We start from the raw sequence: 19,118 nt of genomic DNA on the forward strand, positions 1-19,118 counted from the left end.
TCTCGGGTATATTTATCTTCTACAATTGAAACTTTGTAGCCTTAAGTGGAGCCAACACTCCTGCTTGCTTCTTGGTTGTAGCCATTTCTGTTGGAATTTATGTATCTTCTATAATTGAAACTTTGTAGCCTCAAGTGGAGGCCTGGGCCAGCCAGGGTGTGCAGAAAGCTTGGCTTCCTCCATTATCAGGGGCAACCCTAGCCTCCTGCTCTTTCCAACTCCGTGGCTGCCACCATTTCTGTTTGGATTTATGTATATTCTGTCATTGAAACTTTGTAGCCTTGAGTGGAGGCCTAGTCCGGCAAGGGCAGACAGAAAGCTTGGCTTCCTCCATTATCGGGGAAACCCAAGCCCCCCTCCTGCTCTCTGTGGCCATAGCCATCTTGGTTGGGTATATTTGAATATTCGCTCCTGATTGGCCAGTGGGTGTGACTTGTGGGCATTGCTTGTGGGTGTAGCGGAGTGATGGTTAATTTGCATATCACTCTTTTATTAGATAGGAAGGAGGATTGGCTAACACCAAGGAAAATGTAAAAATCTTAAACGTGGCCAGAGAGAGACAGAAATTTACCTACACAGGATCCCATATCAAACTAGCAACTGATTTCTCAACAAAAACACATTAGGCCAGAAGGGAATGGAATAAAACATACAAATTCGTGCAAAGCAAGGGTCTGAATCCAAGAATACTGTACCCAGCAAGGCTATCAATCAAAATTGAAGGTGAAATCAGGAGTTTCACAGACAAAAAAGGACTAAGGGAGTTTATTACCACCAAACCAGTAATGCAAGAAATGCCAAAGGGTCTGCTGAAAAAAAAAAAAAAAAAAGAAATCAGAAGCGAAGAAGGAACACAGGGGTAAAGAATAAAAATGGTGACAAATAAGTACCTATCAATAATAACTTTAAATGTAAATGGATTAAATGCCCCAATGAAAAGACATAGGGTAACTAATTGGATAAGAAAACATGACTCCTATATCTGCTGTCTACAAGAAACCCACTTCAGAAAAGAAGAAGCACACAGACTGAGGGTAAAAGGATAGAATAAGGTTTTCCAGGTGAATGGAAATTAAAAAAAAAAAAGCTGGGGTAGCAATACTTATATCTGACGAATTAGATCTCAAAATGAAAGACATAAAAAAAGATAAGGAAGGCCACTTCATAATACTAAAGGGAGCAATTTGACAAGAAGAAATAATACTGGTAAACATATACGCAAACAATACAGAAGCACCCAAGTACATAAAAAGACTCCTGGAGGATCTCAAGGGAGAGATTGACAGCAATACAATCATAGTAGGAGACTTTAATACCCCACTATCACCATTGGAAAAATCCTCTAAAAAAAAATAAGCAAAGAAACATCAATCCTTAACGACTCACAAGACCAGATGGAATTAATTGACATCTTCAGAACATTTCACCCCAAAGCCACAGAATATACATTCTTCTCAAGTGCACATGGGTCATTTTCAAAGATAGACCAAATATTGTGTCACAGGCAAAGTCTCTTCAAATTCAAGAAGATATAAGTCATATCAAGCGTCTTCTCAGATCACAGTGGCTTAAAACTGGAAATCAACTACAATAAAAATAATCCAAAAACATCAAATACAAGGAGACTAAACAGCATGCAATTAAACAATCACTGGGTTATCAGAGAGATCAAAGAAGAAATAAAATACATCAAGACAGCAAACGACAATGAAAACACAACAATCCCAAATATATGGGACACAGCTAAAGCAGTCTTGAGAGGGAAGTTCATTGCTCTAAAAGCCTACAGTAAAAAACAAGAAACAATGGTAATAAATCACATAACCCTACAACTCAAAGTGTTAGAGAGAGAGCGACAAGAAAAGCCCAGTGGAAGCAGAAGGGAGGAAATAATAAAGATCAGAGCAGAGATAAATGACATAGAGACAAAAAAAGAAAAAGAAAAAGAAAAAAAAAACAATACAAAAGATCAACTAACAAGAACTGGTTCTTGAAAGGATAAAAAAAGATTGATGAACCTCTAATAAGGCTCACCAAGAGGCAAAGAGAAAGGACCAAAATTAACAAAATCAGGAATGAAAGAGGAGAAATAACAACAGACCCCACAGAAATACAAGGATTTTTTAAAAATACTATGAACAACTCTATTCCAACAAACTGGACAAACTGGAGGAAATGGACATACTCCTAGAGAAATATAACCTTCCAAAATTCAATCAGAAAGAATCTAAATATCTCAATAGACGAATAACTATGGAAGAAACTGAAGTAGTCATCAAAAAGCTTACAGCAAACAAAAGCTTGGGGCCAGCCGGCTTCACAGGGTAGTTTTACCAAACATTCCAGGAAGAACTAAAACCTATTTTCCTCACACTATTCAAAAATTTCAAGAGGAAGGAACACTTCCAAGCTCCTTCTATGAAGCCAGCATCACCCTAATACCAAAACCAGATAAAGACAACACAATGAAAGAGAATTATTGGCCAATATCCCTCATGAACATAAATGCCAAAATTCTCAACTAATTCTACCAAATCGGATCCAGCAGTACATCAGAAAGATAATATACCATGAACAAGTAGGATTTATCCCACAAATGCAAGAATGGTAAAATATCCGCAAATCAATAAAGGTGATACATCACATAAACAAATTGAGAGATAAAAATCACATAGTTTTATCAATTGATGCAGAAAAAAGCATTTGACCAAATTCAACACCCTTTCTTGATAAAATCTCTCAACAAGGTGGGAAACAAGGATGATACCTCAACATAATAAAAGCTATATTTAATAAACTCACAGCTGACATCATGCTCAATGGGCAAAAACTAAAACCATTTCCCCTTTGAGCAGGAACTAGACAGGGATGCCCACTCTCACCACTCCTGTTTGACATAGTACTGGAAGTATTAGCCATTGTAATTAGACAAAAAGAAGAAATAAAAGGCATCCATATTGGAAAAGAAGAAGTAAAGCTGTCCCTATTTGCAGATGACATGATATGGTACATAAAAAAAAAAACAAAAACAAAAACTGAAAGAATCCATCAAAAACTAATAGACTTAATAAATGAATTGGGCAATGTAGCAGGATACAAAATTAATGCCAAGAAATCCATGGCATTTCTATACACCAACAGTTGATTTACAGAAAGAGAGACTAAAAAAGCAATCCCATTTACCATCGCATCAAAAAAAATTGAGATACCTAGGAATAAACTTAACTAAGGAGGTAAAAGAACTATACGCGGAAAACTACCGGACACTGAAAAAAGAGATAGAGGAAGACGTAAACAGATGGAAGAACATAACTTGTTCATGGATTGGTAGAATCAACATCATTAAAATGCCCATACTACCCAAAGCAATCTATAGATTCAATGCACTCCCCATTAAAATGCCAACAGCATATTTCACAGACCTAGAAAGAACTCTGCAAAAATTCATCTGGAATAAAAAAAAGACCCCAACTAGCCACAGCAATCCTGAGAAAGAAGAACAAAGTTGGAGGGATCACAATACCAGATATCAAGCTGTATTACAAAGCCATTGTTCTCAAAACAGCCTGGTACTGGCACAAGAACAGACATATAGACCAATGGAATAGAATAGAGAATCCAGATATTGACCCAAACCACTGTGCTCAATTAATATTTGACAAAAGAGGCATGAACATACAATGGAATCAAGACAGTCTCTTCAATAAATGGTGTTGGGAAAATTGGACAGATACATGCAAAAATATGAAACTAGACCACCAACTTACACCATACACAAAAATAAACTCAAAATGGATACAGGACTTGAACATATGATGGGAATCCATAAAAATACTAGAGGAATACACAGGCAGCAAAATCTCACACATATACCGAAAGAACATCTTCACCGATACTGCTCCTAGGGCAATGGAAGCTAAAGAGAAAATTAACAAATGGGACTACATCAAAATAAAAAGCTTTTGCACAGCAAAAGAAATCATCAACAAAACAAAAAGAAAGCCCAATGTATGGGAGAACATATTTGCAAATGTTATCACTGATAAAGTTTTAATCTCCAACATCTACAAGGAACTTATACAACTTAATAAAAGGAAGATAAATGATCCAATAAAAAAATGGGCAATGAACTTAAAATCTTTTTCAAAGAAGACAGAAGGAAGGCCAAGGGACATATGAAAACATGCTCAAAGTCACTAATTACCCGAGAGATGCAAATCCAAACGACAATGGGGTACTATCTCACACCTGTCAGAATGGCTACCATCAACCAATCAACAAACGACAAGTGTTGGCGAGGATGCAGAGAAAAAGGAACCCTCATGCACTGCTGGTGGGAATGCAGACCGGTGCAGCCACTGTGGAGAACAGTACTTTTAGTCAAAAGACTAAAAATGGAACTACCATTTGATGTAGTAATCCCACTTCTAGGAATATATCCCAAGAAACTAGAAACACCCATCAGAAAGGATATATGCACCCCTATGTTCATAGCAGCACAATTTACAATAGCTAAGATTTGTTAACAGCCTAGGTGCCCGTCAACAGATGACTGGATGAAAAAACTATGGTACATCAACACAATGGAATACTATGCAGTCACAAAAAAGGAGGAATTCTTACCATTTGCAACAACCTAGATGAAACTGGAGAACGTTATGCTAAGTGAAATAAGCTGGTCAATGAAAGAAAAATACCACATGATCTCACTCATTTGTGGATAATAAAGAACATTATAAACTGATGAACAAAAATATAGATACAGAGGCAGAAAAGCATCAAATAGACTGTCAAATTACATTGGGAAAGTTAGGGAGAGGTGGGGAGATAAGAGATCAACCAAAGGATTTGTATGCATGAATATAAGCATTAGCAATGGATGCAAAACACTGGGGGGTGATGGCATGTATGGTAGTGGAGTGGGGAGGCAATGGTAAAATATCCTACATAATAAAAAGGCAATATGCAAATTGCATCACTCCGCTACGCCCACGATTGGGCCGGCTGGAGGCGTGGGGGGCGGGACTCAGGGTGGCCGTTTGGCTGGCGGTAGGAGCGGGGGGCGGGGACTCGTGAGTCCCCGACTCCCACTCCTCCCACCGGCCTTTAGGCCAACGCTGCGGAAGGACCCATGGGGCCTGCGGAAGACGCTGGTGGTGGCCAATTGCATGGCTGCTGGCAGCAGTTTTCCACCAGCACCAGTTTTCCTCTGGCCACCCGCTGATCGGAGCGCCTCCTGGATCAGAGTTCCTCTTGGTGTAGCGAATCACGCTGGCAGGAGGCGCTCTGATCAGCGGGTGGCCAGAGGAAAACTGGTCCTGGCGGAAAACTGCTGCCGGCAGCCAGGTGAAAGTCTATTGCACGAAACTTCGTGCAACGGGTTTCTAGTGTACACATATAATACCTTAATTTAAAAAAATGGGGAAAAAAGAATAAATAATTTCTCAATGTGAGCACAGAGGGAAGAAAGAAGTTGGTACAATGTGAGAAAATTCCATGTAAAGAGCAGAAAGCACCCTCTACCTCAATGCAAGAAATCACTAAGAAATTACGAAAAGCTGCAGTAAACTGTAGGAAATTCATTGAAAAGAAGTGTAAAGCATTTCTCAATGTGAGGCAATGTTGAAGAAAGGTATTTATACAATGCGTGAAAATCCCTTCAAATAGAGCAGGAAGCACACTGCAGCACAGTGTTAAAAAACCACCAGTAATTCATTGGAAAGCAGCAGTAACTGATTGCAACTGGTTAGAAAACAGGTAAAAGTCACCTCTATGTGAGAAAAGAATGTAGAAAGAAGTTTGAAAAATGTGAGATATGCATGAAATAGAGCAGTTAGCATACTATAACTATGTTAGAAACCACTCTGTATTCACAGAAATGCAGCAGTACATGATACAATATCAGTGGAAAACAAGTATACATCATTTCTCACTGTGAGAAAAGAGGGAAGCTAAATTTCTGTACAATGCAGGAAAATCACATAAAGACATCTGTAGCCGCAATAGAGCACATTGTTAGAAGCCCTAGGAATTCACTGAAAATCAGCAGTGACATACACCGAATAGAGAAGACAAGTGAAAATCACTTTGGAACATGAGGAAAGTGTCTAGAAAAGTGTTGTACAATGTGGTGATATCCATGAAAGAGAGCAGGAAGCAGAGTGTTAGAAACCTCTGGGTACTCACTGAAAAGCAACAGTAAACTATAGAAAAGAGCTGGAAAACAAGAGTAAATGATTTCTCAATGTGAGCACAGAGGAAAGAAAAAAGTTGATACAGTGTGGTAAAATCCCATGTAAAGAGCAGAAAACACACTATACCCAATATAAGAAATCACTGAGAATTTACGAAAAGCTGAGGTAACCTGTAGGAAATATTTGGAAAAAAATTGTAAAGCATTTCTCAATGTGAGGCGTGTTGAAGAAAGGTGTTTGTACAATGTGGGAAAATCACATAAAGAAAGCTGTAACCGCATTAGAGCAGTCTTAGAAGCCCTAGGACTTCACTGCAAATCATCAGTGTCTAACACCAAATAGAGAGAAGACAAGTGAAAGTCACTTAGGAATGTGAGGAAAGAGTCTAGAAAGGTGTTTGTACAATGCGGTTGAATCAATAAAAGAGAGCAATATGCACAACATAGTACAATATTAGAAAACAATGAGAATTCACTGAAAAAGAAAAGTAAATGACAAAATAGCTAGAAAACAAGTGAAAAAATCACTTTGGAATTTGAGGAAAGAGTGTAGAATGGTGTTTGAGCACTAGGAGATATGTGCTGAAGAGCAATACATAAGTTAGAGCACACTTTTGAAAGCACTTTGAAATCAGTGAACAGCAGCTGTAATCTCTACAATACAGACGGAAAACAGGTGGAAATCACTTATGAACTTGAGGAAAGACTATACAAAAGTGTTTGACAATGTGGGTATTTCAGTGCTAAAGAGCAGAAACGCACCATAGCACAGTGTTACAAACCACTAGTAACTGAATGAAAAACACCAGTAACTTATACAAAATGCTTAAGACAAGTAAAAATCACATCGCTCTGTGAGGATAGAAATAAGAAAGGTGTTTGTAAATTGAGGTGATATCCATGAAAAAGAGCAGGATGCAACGTATAGCAGTGTTGGAAACCTCTGGATACCCACTGAAAAGCAACAATAGACTATATAAAAGGGTTGGAAAACAAGAGTAAATCATTTCCCATTGAGAGCACAGAGGGAAGAAAGAAGATGGTACAATTTGGGAAAATCCCAGGTAAAGAGCAGAAAGCACATTATACCCCAAACAAAGAAATCACTGGAAAATTATAGAAAAGCAGCAGTAAACTGTAGGAAATACTTGGAAAAGAAATGTAAATCATTTCTCAATGTGAGGAAATGGTGTAGGAAAAAATGTTCTATGTCCTGTGGGGATAGAATGTTTTTACAATGTGTGGAAATGCCTTAAGTAGAGCAATAAGCACACTATATGAAGCACAGTGATAAAAACCTGATGTAATTCACTGAAAAGGAGCAGTAACTGATGCAAATGGTTTCAAAACAAGTAAAACTCACTTCTCCATGTGAGGAAAAAATATTAAAAGGAGTTTGTGAAATGCGGTGATATACATGAAATAGAGCAGTAAGAATTGTCAAACTATTCTAGAAAAACACGGTGAATTCACTTAAACTCATCAGTAAGTGATACAAAATTGTTGGAAATACATGTACATCATTTCACACTGTGAGGAAAGAGTGAAAAAGAGTTTTTGTACAATGCGAGAAAATCACTTAAAGACAGCTGTAACCACAGTGGAGCACAATGTTTGAAGCGCTAGGAATTTGATGAAAATCAGCACTGATGTACACCAAATAGAGAGAAGGCAAGTGAAAGTCACTTTGAATGAGAGGAAAGAGTCCAGAAAGTTGAATATAAAAGTCTGTGAAATAATGAAAAAGAGGAATATGCACAATATAGCACAGTGATAGAAACCAATGTGAATTCACTGAAAAGCAGCAGTAAACGACAAAATACTTATAAACAAGTGAAACTCTCCTTTGAAAATGAGAAAAGACTCTAGAACGGTTTTTGAGCACAAGGAGAAATCTGAGCTGAAGAGCAATACCCACATTAGAGCTCACTTTTGAAAATATTCTGAAATTAGTGAACAGCTCTTGTAATCTCTCCAAGAAATCACCGAGAATCATGAAAAGCTGCAGTAAACTGTAGGAAATACTTAGAAAACAAGTGTATATCATTGAAAACAAAACTAACTTCTCTATATGAGGAAAAATATAGAAAGGAGTTTGTAAAATGGGGGGATGTCCAAGAGATAGAACAGTAAGCATACTATAACTGTGATAGAAACCACTCTGTATTGACAAACACAGAAGTAAATGATACTAAATCTTGGGAAGACAAATGTACACCTTCCTCACCTTTAGGAAAGTGTGAATAAAGGTATTTGTACAATGCGGGAGAATCAAATGAAGCTGTAACCACACTAGAGCACAGTGATAGAAGCCCTAGGAATTCCCTAAAAATCAGCAGTGATGTATACCTAATAGAGAGAAGACAAGTGAAAGTCACTTAGGAATGTGATGAAAGAGTCTAGAAAGGTGTTTGTACAATGTGGTGATATCCATGAAAGAGAGCAGAAAGCAGAGTATAGCAGTGTTAGAAAATTCTGGGTACTCACTGAAAAGCAACAGTAACTTATATAAAAGAGTTGCAAAACAAGAATAAATCATTTCCTATTGTAAGCACAGAGAGTAGAAAGAATTTGGTACAATGCAGGAAAATCCCATGAAAAGAGCAGAAAACACACTGTATCCCAATCTATGAAATCACTGAGAAATTATGAAAAGCTGCATTCAACTGTAGGAAATACTTAACCTGTTCACAGAGCAAATAAAGGGATTACATAGACACCCCCCTCCCAAGAAATCTCAGGGCTCTCTTAACTAGGGTAAAAAAATAAAGCACAATGGTTACCCAGCCAATACAGAAGGCAGGAGGAGGACGTCTCAGAGGTACAAATGGTAGCAACTGCCAGATGTAACAGAGATGAGGAAACCAAACATTCTTATGTTTCCATGACTCCCAGGGCTGGCCTGCAGGCACACCTTAAAAGGCCAGAGCCACGGAACAGGTCTTCAAGAATTGAAGTCTTTCTATTGTAGAATGTCCTATTTGAGGTCTTAGACCAAATAGTCACTGTAATCCATCCGTGAGTTAAGTAGAAAAACTGGAAATAGAGCCGTGTTGATGGGGAGCAAGTCTCATGATAGGGAGCTAGTTCCAGGCCACCGGGTGGCCTCCCTGAACAGTCCTTGGACCAGGACCTTGGGGCGAAACTGAGTTGGGCCCTGGCTGTCACCTGACTCTGCTTCCAGTTGGACCTTACTTTGGGAGGATCCCAGGGAGGAGAAAGAATGAGAGAAATGCTACCTCCCTCAGGCGCCCTTGCTGTGTACTGCCCTGATGGGAAAGGTGCAGGACACATTCTCTTGCCTTATTCCTGTGAAAAAATAATAAAGTGAGAACCTTAAACAGTCATTCCCAAAGAGCCCTTGACAAGGTCTTGGAACTGAAAATGGCCTTTTCTATTGTGGTGAGTCCTTGCAACTATTTCCTAGAGCATCCTGATAATACTTCACCCCCATAAACTGCTCATTGTGGATTTGCAAAGCTATGAAACCAGGAATTTCACACTTATGAGAACTCGGGGTACACTTGGCTGTCCGGGGAAGCTGGTAAGAGAGGGTAAACAGCCCACTCAGCAGCATCAGGATGGCAGCCAGAACCGCCATGGGGACGGTGCTGCCCATCTCCTGCTGGTCGGGCCTGAAGGGGATGTGGAAGGATGGCGGGAAGCATATGCCCTCTTCATTCATCACAGAGTGGTAGTCCATATCATAGCAATGAAGATAAATGCACCAGCTATGATGCTCAGGACTCCGGAAGCCAAGAAGAGATTGCAGGTGTTTTCCTTCTGAAGATGAGCCACGAACAGTCTCTGCAGGCCCATGACCATGAGCACTTTACCCTGGAGAATGAGGAGGCTGGCGGCCAGCAGCAGGTGCTGAGCAATGCGAATATTCAGCGGCAGGTAGGTGTCACTGTAGGTGTAGAGGTGACACGCTATGACTTTGCTCTGGAGGCTGTTGGACTGGTAAGTACAGACCTTCCACATTCATACACAGGCCAGCCCCGGGGAGGGGGTGGAGCTGTTCTCCATGTACCAAACCTGCCACTCAGCCAGTCCCATGCAAGTCATGGAGAAGATCCATCCTGTGGTGGTGACAATGAAACCCGCTACTTGGCAGTTGGCACTGTGGACCAGCGAGGTCATGGCATTGTATCCAGGGGAACTGCAAAACAATGGAGAGGGTCATGGGGGTGGGACCCACCTGTCTGGTACCGCCCCCTGGGGATGAGCGAGGCTGTATTGGAGAGGGAAATTCCATATTTCAGAATGGAGATACTTGACCCCCATGCTCTGTTGGGCAAGGGTCCTTGGGCAATTTTTACTGAAAGCCTTAAAATATGCAGACTTTCACCCTGCAGGGTTCCTATGTCCTTAGAGCGTCTTCTCAACAGGCCAAAATTGCTAGTTCAATCCCTGGTTTCTTTCTGGTCAGTGCACATACAAAAAGCAACCAATGAAAGCATCTGTAAGTGGAAGACCAAGTCAATGTTCTTTCCTCCATCCCTCCCTCCCTCCCTCCATCCCTCCCTCCCTCCCTCCCTCCCTCTCACCTAACTCCCTTACTCCCTCCCTACCTCTCTCCCTCCTTCCCTCCCAACCTTTCTCCTTCTCTCCTTCCCTCCATCCCTTTTTCCTTTTTTCCTTTCCTCTCTTTCATCCCCCTCTCTGTCTCAAAATTCAACAAAAATATGTTCAAACTTTCAAAGAGGCAGTTCCACTTATGGGCATTTGTTGAAAGACCCAATTCATATTGGCTACAAATAATTTACAATAGAGATGGGCATCACAGCACTGCGTGACATTGAACATGCAGTGCTGTGATGCCCATCTCTATTGTAAAATATTTGTAGCCAATATTAATTGTAGCCAATAATATTTGTAGCCAAGTAGGGTTTGGTGAAATAATGTATGCTACAACCATACAATGGAGCTCCATACCAAACTTACAAGTGCAGCCAAGTCGCACTTGGTGTGATGTTTGTTGTCTAGCCCTTCTCACCTCGCATAATGTTTTCAAGGTTCATCTGTATTATAGCTCCTGGGAGCAGATCATTCCTTTCAATGGCAGAGCCGTCTTCCATTGTATGGATGTACCACAGTTTGTTTATACCTTCGTCAGTTTTTGGACATTGAGATTAATTTAAATTTTGGCTCTTACAAATTCCATTGCTGTGAACATGTGAGCCTAAAATTTGCATGGTGTATGTTCTCATTTCTGGAGTGTAGATAGGTAGGAGTGAGACCTGTGCGTGGCTCATGCTGTAACTGTATGTGTTTAACTTTGAACAAAGTACTAAGCTGTCTCCCCAAGTGGCTGCACTTTTGCAGTGAATGTAGGAACTGCCTGTTGGGAGTTTTTTACATTCTCACCAGCTATACATTCAGGTTCTAATTTCTCCGCACCTTCTCCAACTTTTAATAGTTTTTGATTACACAATGGAATACTAGGCACCTATCAAAAACAAGGATCTCTTGCCCTTTGAGACAGCATGGAGGGACCTGGAAAGTATCATGCTAAGCAAAAGAAGTCAGTCAGAGAAGGACAAGTATCTCATGATCTCACTCTAATGTGGAATCTAATGAGTAACATAAACTGATGAACAGAGTGGATCCAGAGACTTAGAAGCATGGAACAGAGGGCGGAGTCTTGGAAGAAAGGCAAGCGGAAGTGATTAGGTAGGAGGTAATTAACTGAGGAACTTGTTTGCATATGCAGAATGCATGAACACAGACAATAGGGTGCTGAATTCCTGAAATGTGGGACAGGATGTGCTGGAGGGGGTTGATGGGTGAAAAGGGGGCCAATATGTAATCTTTCAACAATAAAGTTTAACAAAACACACTGATGAACAAAATAGATCCAGAGACATGGAAGCATAGAACAGAATGCCAAATCTCTGAGGGATGGTGTGTGTGTGTGTGTGTGTGTGTGTGTGTGTGTGTGTGTGTGTGTGTGTGTAGAGGTGGGTGGGTCCATGGGATGAGATTAACCATAGAACGTATATGCATAACACATGGATATAGGCAATAGTTCAGTGAATACCTGGGGTGGGTGCAGGGTGGAGGGAATTAATAGGACAGGGAAAAAGGACATCTGTAATACTTTCAACCACAAAGAGAAATTTAAAAGTAAAATAAAAAAATAAAATAAAATGTAATGTGACCAAAGGGAAGATGTCAACAATATACCAAGTGCAAGCAGCATGTTACAAACTCATACAGACAATGGGATCAGAGGGACGGTGAGTTTTAAAGCTATTAATATTGTGCAGAATCACATTCATATAGAAAAGTGCACCAAATCTATGTGTACAGATCAATGACCTATCAAGGGATAAATACACCTATTGCCACCCCTCAGCATAAAAGAGGTAATATCTCTGGTTTCTTGCTTGTCTTTAGTTTTTCACCTCAGCAAGAATCCCCAAACACCTTGGTTCCCTTCTGCTTGTTTTTAAAGACAGGAATTTTGCCCAGGGCATTCCTTTGTAAATGGCTTCCTTTGCTCCATGACCTGAGGCTATGATTTCAGAGAGAAAGGGAGAGGAAGAGAGAGATATAGATGCATCAATGAAGAGAGAATATTATGGATCTGCTGCCTTCTGAACATCCCCTACTGGGGATCAAGCCCTCATCTATGGCATGGGCCCTGACTGGGATTTGAACCATGACCTCCTGGTTCATAGGTCGACACTCAGACACTGAGGCACAGTGACCAGGCTGATTTTTTAAATAATCTGTGGCTGTTCAAAACGTTCAGTTATTTATCATGAGCATAATATTTTGAAATAAAAACAATAAAAAAAAAACTTAGGAAGCAAAGGAGGATCAATTCTGGCACACAAATATGTTTCAATACTTAGTATTAAAGTAATTAATTCCCTGTAGTACCCAGCAGACATGAGAGGAGAAGAGAATTAAGTATCATGGGAAAAGGTCATGGTGGGTTGAATTTAAAATGAAAATAAGATTCCTGGTTGAGGTGGCTTAGCTGGGTGGCCATTGTCCTTTGCATCAAAAAGTTGCCGGCTTGATTTCTGGTCATGACATATATCTGAGGTGCCAGCATGGTCCCTTTTAGGGGGCATGCAGGAAGCAGCTGACAGATGTTTCTATTCTCCCTCACTCTTCTTCTCTCTCTAAAAATCAGTTAAAATTCATAATACAAAATTAAAAATGAATAAAATGAGGATAAGAAAATTATAAGTGTGTAGCAGGATCTTATTTTTGTCCATTCTGAAATACACTGGGAAGATAAAACAAGATGGCATCTGCTGGGATTACCAGGGATATTTCCATATTTTAAGTTGGAGATAAATGGGGGCATGTAGAGCAATACAAGAATAGAAATGAACAAAGCGTGAATAGGAGTGGGCATCGAAGCCAGTGCATGGAGAGCTTTGAGGGGTTAGGGCTTTATTCTGAGGGACCCCCAGTGGGAGGGATAGGAGGAGAGAATGCCCAAGCTGATAGAAGAAATTCCTTCTCATGGCCAGATAATCATGGAAGATGCCTTATTTATAAAGATCATTCCTTCGGGCCAGATAACCCTGAACAACTTGTGGAAGGAACACTGGAAATGGCATTGTGGGCCTGGTTGGTGTGTCTCAGTTGTTGATAGTCAACCTCTGAACCAGGAGGTCAAGGTTCAATTCCTGGTCAGTTGGATACTCTATTCTCAGTAGGAGTGGTGCAGTAGGCAGCCAATCCGTGTTTTTCATCATTGATGTTTATTCTCCCTCTCCATGTCCCTTCCTCTCTCTCTCTGAAATCAATAAAAACATGTTCTTAAACTAGACAAGTCTTACATAAAGGATGAACAATTAAAGTGGCCTACCTTCACCTCTCTGCAGGACTGCTGATGACAGTTAACCTGTTCACAGAGCAAATAAATGGATTACATAGACACCACTTAACCCCAAGAAATCTCAGGGCTCTCTTAACTAGGGTAAAAAATAAAGCACAATGGTTACCCAGCCAATACAGAAGGCAGGAGGAGGACATCTCAGAGGTACAAATGGTAGCAACTGCCAGGCTATAACAGAGATGAGGAAACCAAACATTCTTATGTTTCCATGGCTTCCAGGGCTGGCCTGCAGGCCTATGACAATAGGCTCCTTAAAGGGCCAGAGTCACTGAACAGGTCTTCAAGAGTCAAAGTCTTTCTACTGTAGAAATGTCCTTTTTAAGGTCTTAGACCAAATAGTCACTGTAATCCATCCAAGTCTTAAGTAGACCCTGGAATAAGAGCCACGGAATTGGGGAGCAAGTGTTATGATAGGTAGGCAGGGCCAGGGCAAGGGGGCGAGGGGGCGTGCAATACTGGATCAGTCCTTGGACCAGGAACCTGGGGTGAAACTGACTTGGGTCCTGGCTGTCACCGGACTCTGCTTACAGTTGGACCTTACTGTCTCCCTGGAAGAGTTCCTGCTAGGAAATTACACGGGACAAGTGAGCTGGGGATGGAGGTGGGCGGGAGAAGAAAGGGCCAAAGGGGGTGGCAAACAGGGAGAACAAGGAAGAGAAAGGGCAAAGTGACTCCTGAGTCAGGAAACAGTCAGCTCACTGGGTGGGCACTGTGACAGGCACCTGCTGGTGTCCCTGTGCCCGGGCGCTGCCTCTGCTGGGTCTCCCTCCTCAAGTGCTCTCATAGGGACCCCTCCCTGCCTGGCGCCCCAACAGAGGCCCGGCACTGTCCCACACTGACCCCCAACCCAAAGGCCACATGGCAGCCTCTAGCTCCTGGGCACCTTGGAAGGATTCCCAGGGAGGAGGAAGAATGAGAGAAATATCACCGCCTTCAGGCGCCCTCGCTTTGTGCTGCCCTGATGGGAAATGCACAGGGCACATTCTTTTGCCTTGTTCCTGTGAAAAAATAATTAAGTGAGAACCTTCAACAGTCATTCCCAAAGAGCCCTTGATAAGGGCTAGGAACTCTTTTCCCAGATTCCCCAGAGCACACCCCGCCATGGTGGCCGCCTCACCTGCTGTGTCTGAACCCTTATGACCTGTCCACTTGCTCTCTGTTGACAGTGAAGGCAAAGAGGGATCAAGAGACAGCTTTCCACAGCCCCAGAGGTTCAATCATTCTCCTTTTGGACCAGCAGGAGGCAGGCGCACTTCCCTCAGCAGGTTATCATGTTCCAGAAACTGGTCCTCATCAGAAGCATGTCCCCCAAGAGCTTCCTTTTTCAAATAACCACAGGTTTGACTCACTTAAATAACACACGTCCTGTTTCAAACTTATATGTCCTGTCAGTCTGTTAACAAGGCCTACTTCGGGGACAGATTTCATGGGGGGAAACATGGTGTTTACCTAGGAACCATATCCCAGCCTTCCAGACCTGCAAGGAGAATAGCCAAAGGATCCAATGAATATTCTGGGGTCCACAGGCAATGTCTTTGGAATACATGTTTAAATAACTGATATACTTATGCTCCAAGGGGAAATTTTGTCACATACTCTGCTCTCAGAGACATTAGTATTCTTTGAGAAGAAAGTCATTTCACGTCAGCCCTTGGATTTCTCTGCGCTAGCTCTCACATTAAAGTGAGTCTGTCTCAATTTAAACCTATTAATGACCTCCCCCAGTTAATTGTTGAGTTTTAAGTCAGTCCTTTGAAACTTCTGAGGTGCTGTGAGCAATGAAACAGAGGGTGTGGGTAAAGTGTATGTTATGGCCCCGCAGTACTTGACTAGATATATTAGAAGCACTTCTCACATGAAAGATATCTAGTTAATATGGCCTGAAAGAAGCCATCAGTAAGAGAGTGAGCTGAAGTTGTCTCTCCTGAAATGCCAATAAACATGATTTTGGATTGTAATGACATGAGGATGTTAGTAGAGGAGCGGGCGGGGGGGTGTAGGGGGGAGCTTACAACTTACCCAGGAAGTGAGTTGGACCACCCATGAAACATGGAAGAGAAATGTGTTGTGGTTGTTTTTTTTCACACAAGGTATACCTATGGAGTGAGGTTCTGAGGGCAGTTACCTAGATTTGTAGAAACAAGACCTATGCTGACTCGGAATCCAGTTAAGCTTTAAGAGATAGGTAGCAATTTTAAACACAGGACAATTGGCTCATTTTATTCAGCAAACCAAAAGCTTTTTACGAAAATAGCAAAGAAGGTGTGGAAGGGGGAATACTTTCAATTGAGCCTTAAGAGGCAGCCTGAACATATTATGCAATAAAAGAAATAAAATTGTACAATTATTTTGTAAATATATTATTATTTATTTCAGAGAGGTGTGAAGAGGGAGAGAGAGAGAGAAACATCAATGATGAGAGAGAATTATTGATAGGCTGCCTCCTATATGCCCCCACTGGGCATCCAGCTCAAATCCCGGGTATGTGCCCTTAACCAGAATAGAACCTGGTACCTTTCAGTCCGCAGTCTGATGCTATATCCACTGAGCCGAACCAGCTAGGGCTGTACAATTATTTTTAAAGCTTTAAAAATTCTAATAAGAGTTTGATAATAACAACAAAAGGTTGTTAACGTTAAAGGTGTACTGTCATTTTGCAGGGAAATGTCCTTTTTTTAGACACTACTTTTGAAGTGTATAAGGATGAAGAAATGTGATGTCTGGGGTTTGCTTTAGGTCTTCAGAGAAAGAAAAATAGATGAAAAGAAGGGAAGGAAGGAGAGAGAAAATGATTATGGCAGAATCGTAATAACTTCTGAGTCTGGTAATGGAAGGCGGATTCCTTCCACTATTTTGCTTTTGCACATTTGGGAAAATTGCCTGTACAGGTGGAGTGGAGAGGTGTTAGGGCCATGGCATAGAAGGTCTGGTTGGTTGTTTGTAGTGGCAGTTTGAGAGGGAGCTGTGAGAATCCGAGCAACTCTCATTTTCACACAATAGGTATATAACCTTGATTATCTATACTAATAATAGAAAAATATGTAAATTGACCGTACCACGGAGATGCCCACAGCCAATCAGAGGTGAGCATGCAAATTAACCAGGGAAAGATGGCCGGGCCTGTGGGCAGAGGGCACGGCCACAGGCATGGAGCGGCTGGGAGCAGGGCGGGATGCCCGCCCTTTCTCTGTAGTGACTCGGGGGGCATTCCAGCTCCTAGGAAGCTCAGGGCCTATGCACGCATGTGCTGAGCAGCCTGGGGCAGGGTAAGATGCCAAGCGGCCGTGGTCCCGGGGACGCCACTGGATTGACTGGTCCTGTCAGCCCTGCTTGGGGGTGGCAGGAGTTCAAAGTCTTCTTGGTTTGTGCAGCCCCTGGAATGGAAGTGGCAACCAAGAGCTCGCAGAGCACCAGGAATTCTGGGAATCGTAGGTCTGTTGGTTGGCGCATTGCGGGATCTCCAAAACACTAGAGCAAAGTGAGCCTCTTGCAAGTTTCTGTTGTGGGTAGGGGATGGAGGGAAAGCAAAGGTAAGAGGCATAAGTAAAGTCACAGTGTTGAGGAAATATTAAAGGGAAGATATCCTGTGACATCTAGGAAATCTCAATAATTGGACCAAAGGAAAATAAAAAGGAAAGGACCTCTATTATGCTGTGATCACCAAACCAAATTGGGTTGGGGGTCTCAGAAAATCCGCTCATATGATTTCAAAGACAGACAGAAATTCCGGGATTGGAGAGGGCTCCCCTGAAGGTTCCCAGATTGGAGAGGGTGCAGGTGGGCTGAGGGACCCACTCCTTGTGCACAAATCTTTGTGCACCGAGCCCCCAATAATTAAGACAGGTGGACAGAGGTGTTTTTTTTTGCGTTTTTTTTTTTTAATGGAAGTTCATTAACCAATCAAGGATCTCAATTTGGACATAAACAAATGACCACTTTCTGCTCACAATGTCCTTTTCTATGGTCGTGAGTCCTTGCAACTATTTCCTAGAGCATCCTGATAATACTTTACCACGATAAACTGGGCATTGTGGATTTACAAAGCTTTGCAACTGGGAATTTCTCATTTCTGAGACCTGGGGGTACACTTGGCTGTTGGGGGCAAGCTGGTAAGAGAGGGTAAACAGCCCACTCAGCAGCATCAGGATGGCAGCCAGAACCGCCATGGGGAAGGTGCTGCCCATCTCCTGCCTGTTGGGCCTGAAGGGGATGTGGAAGGATGGCGGGAAGCATATGCCCTCTTCATTCATCACAGAGTGGTAGTTCCAGATCACAGCCATGAAGATAAATGTGCCAGCTATGATGCTCAGGACACGGGAAGCGAAGAACAGATGGCAGGTGTTTTTCTTCTGAAGATGAGCCAAGCATACTTTCTGCAGGCCCATGACCGTGAGCACTTTCCCCAAGAGAGCCAGGAGGTTGGCAGCCAGCAGCAGGTGCTGAGCGATTCGAATACTGATTGGCACGTAGGTGTCACTGTAGGTGTAGCGATGACATGCTATGGCTCTGCTCTGGAGGCTGTTGGACTGGTAAGTGCAGACCTTCCACATCCCTACACAGGCCAGCCCCGGGGAGGGGGCGGAGCTGTTCTCCATGTACCAAACCCGCCACTCCGCCAGGCCTATGCAGGTCATGGAGAAGTTCCATCCTGTGGTGGTGACAATGAAACCCACTACTTGGCAGTTGGCACTGTGGACCAGCGTGTTCATGGCCATGTATCCCGGGAAACTGCAAAACAATAGAGAGGGTCATGAGGGTGGGACAAACCGTCCTGGAACTGCCCCCTGGGGATGAGCAGGGCTATATTGGAGAGGGAAATGCTATATTCCTGAATGGGGATACTTGACCCTCATACTCGGCTGGCGAAGGGTCCTTGGGCAATTTTTACTAAAAGCCTTAAAATATGCAGACTTTCACCCTGCAGCATACCTACCTGGTTAGAGCGTCTTCTCAACAGGCCAAAATTGCTACATGGATCCCTGGTCAGTGCACATACAATAAGCCAGCAATGATTGCAACAGTCAGTGGAACACCAAGTCAATGTTCCTCCCTCCCTCC

General features: G+C 42.2%; 1 pseudogene across 1 annotated transcript in view; it reads right to left on the bottom strand.

Annotated features, from left to right (window-relative positions):
- LOC307096518 (claudin-34-like) overlaps positions 1 to 19,118 on the bottom strand; it is a 67,170-nt pseudogene that overhangs the window by 14,396 nt on the left and 33,656 nt on the right. The window contains exons 3-4 of the transcript in view: positions 18,431 to 18,788; positions 9,642 to 10,000 (exon numbers count right to left, since the gene is read on the bottom strand). The product of the transcript in view is annotated as a claudin-34-like (transcript). The remainder of the gene's footprint in view (positions 1 to 9,641; positions 10,001 to 18,430; positions 18,789 to 19,118) is intronic.

Source organism: Cnephaeus nilssonii (assembly GCF_951640355.1).
Source record: "Cnephaeus nilssonii genome assembly, chromosome: Y".
NCBI lineage: Eukaryota > Metazoa > Chordata > Mammalia > Chiroptera > Vespertilionidae > Cnephaeus > Cnephaeus nilssonii.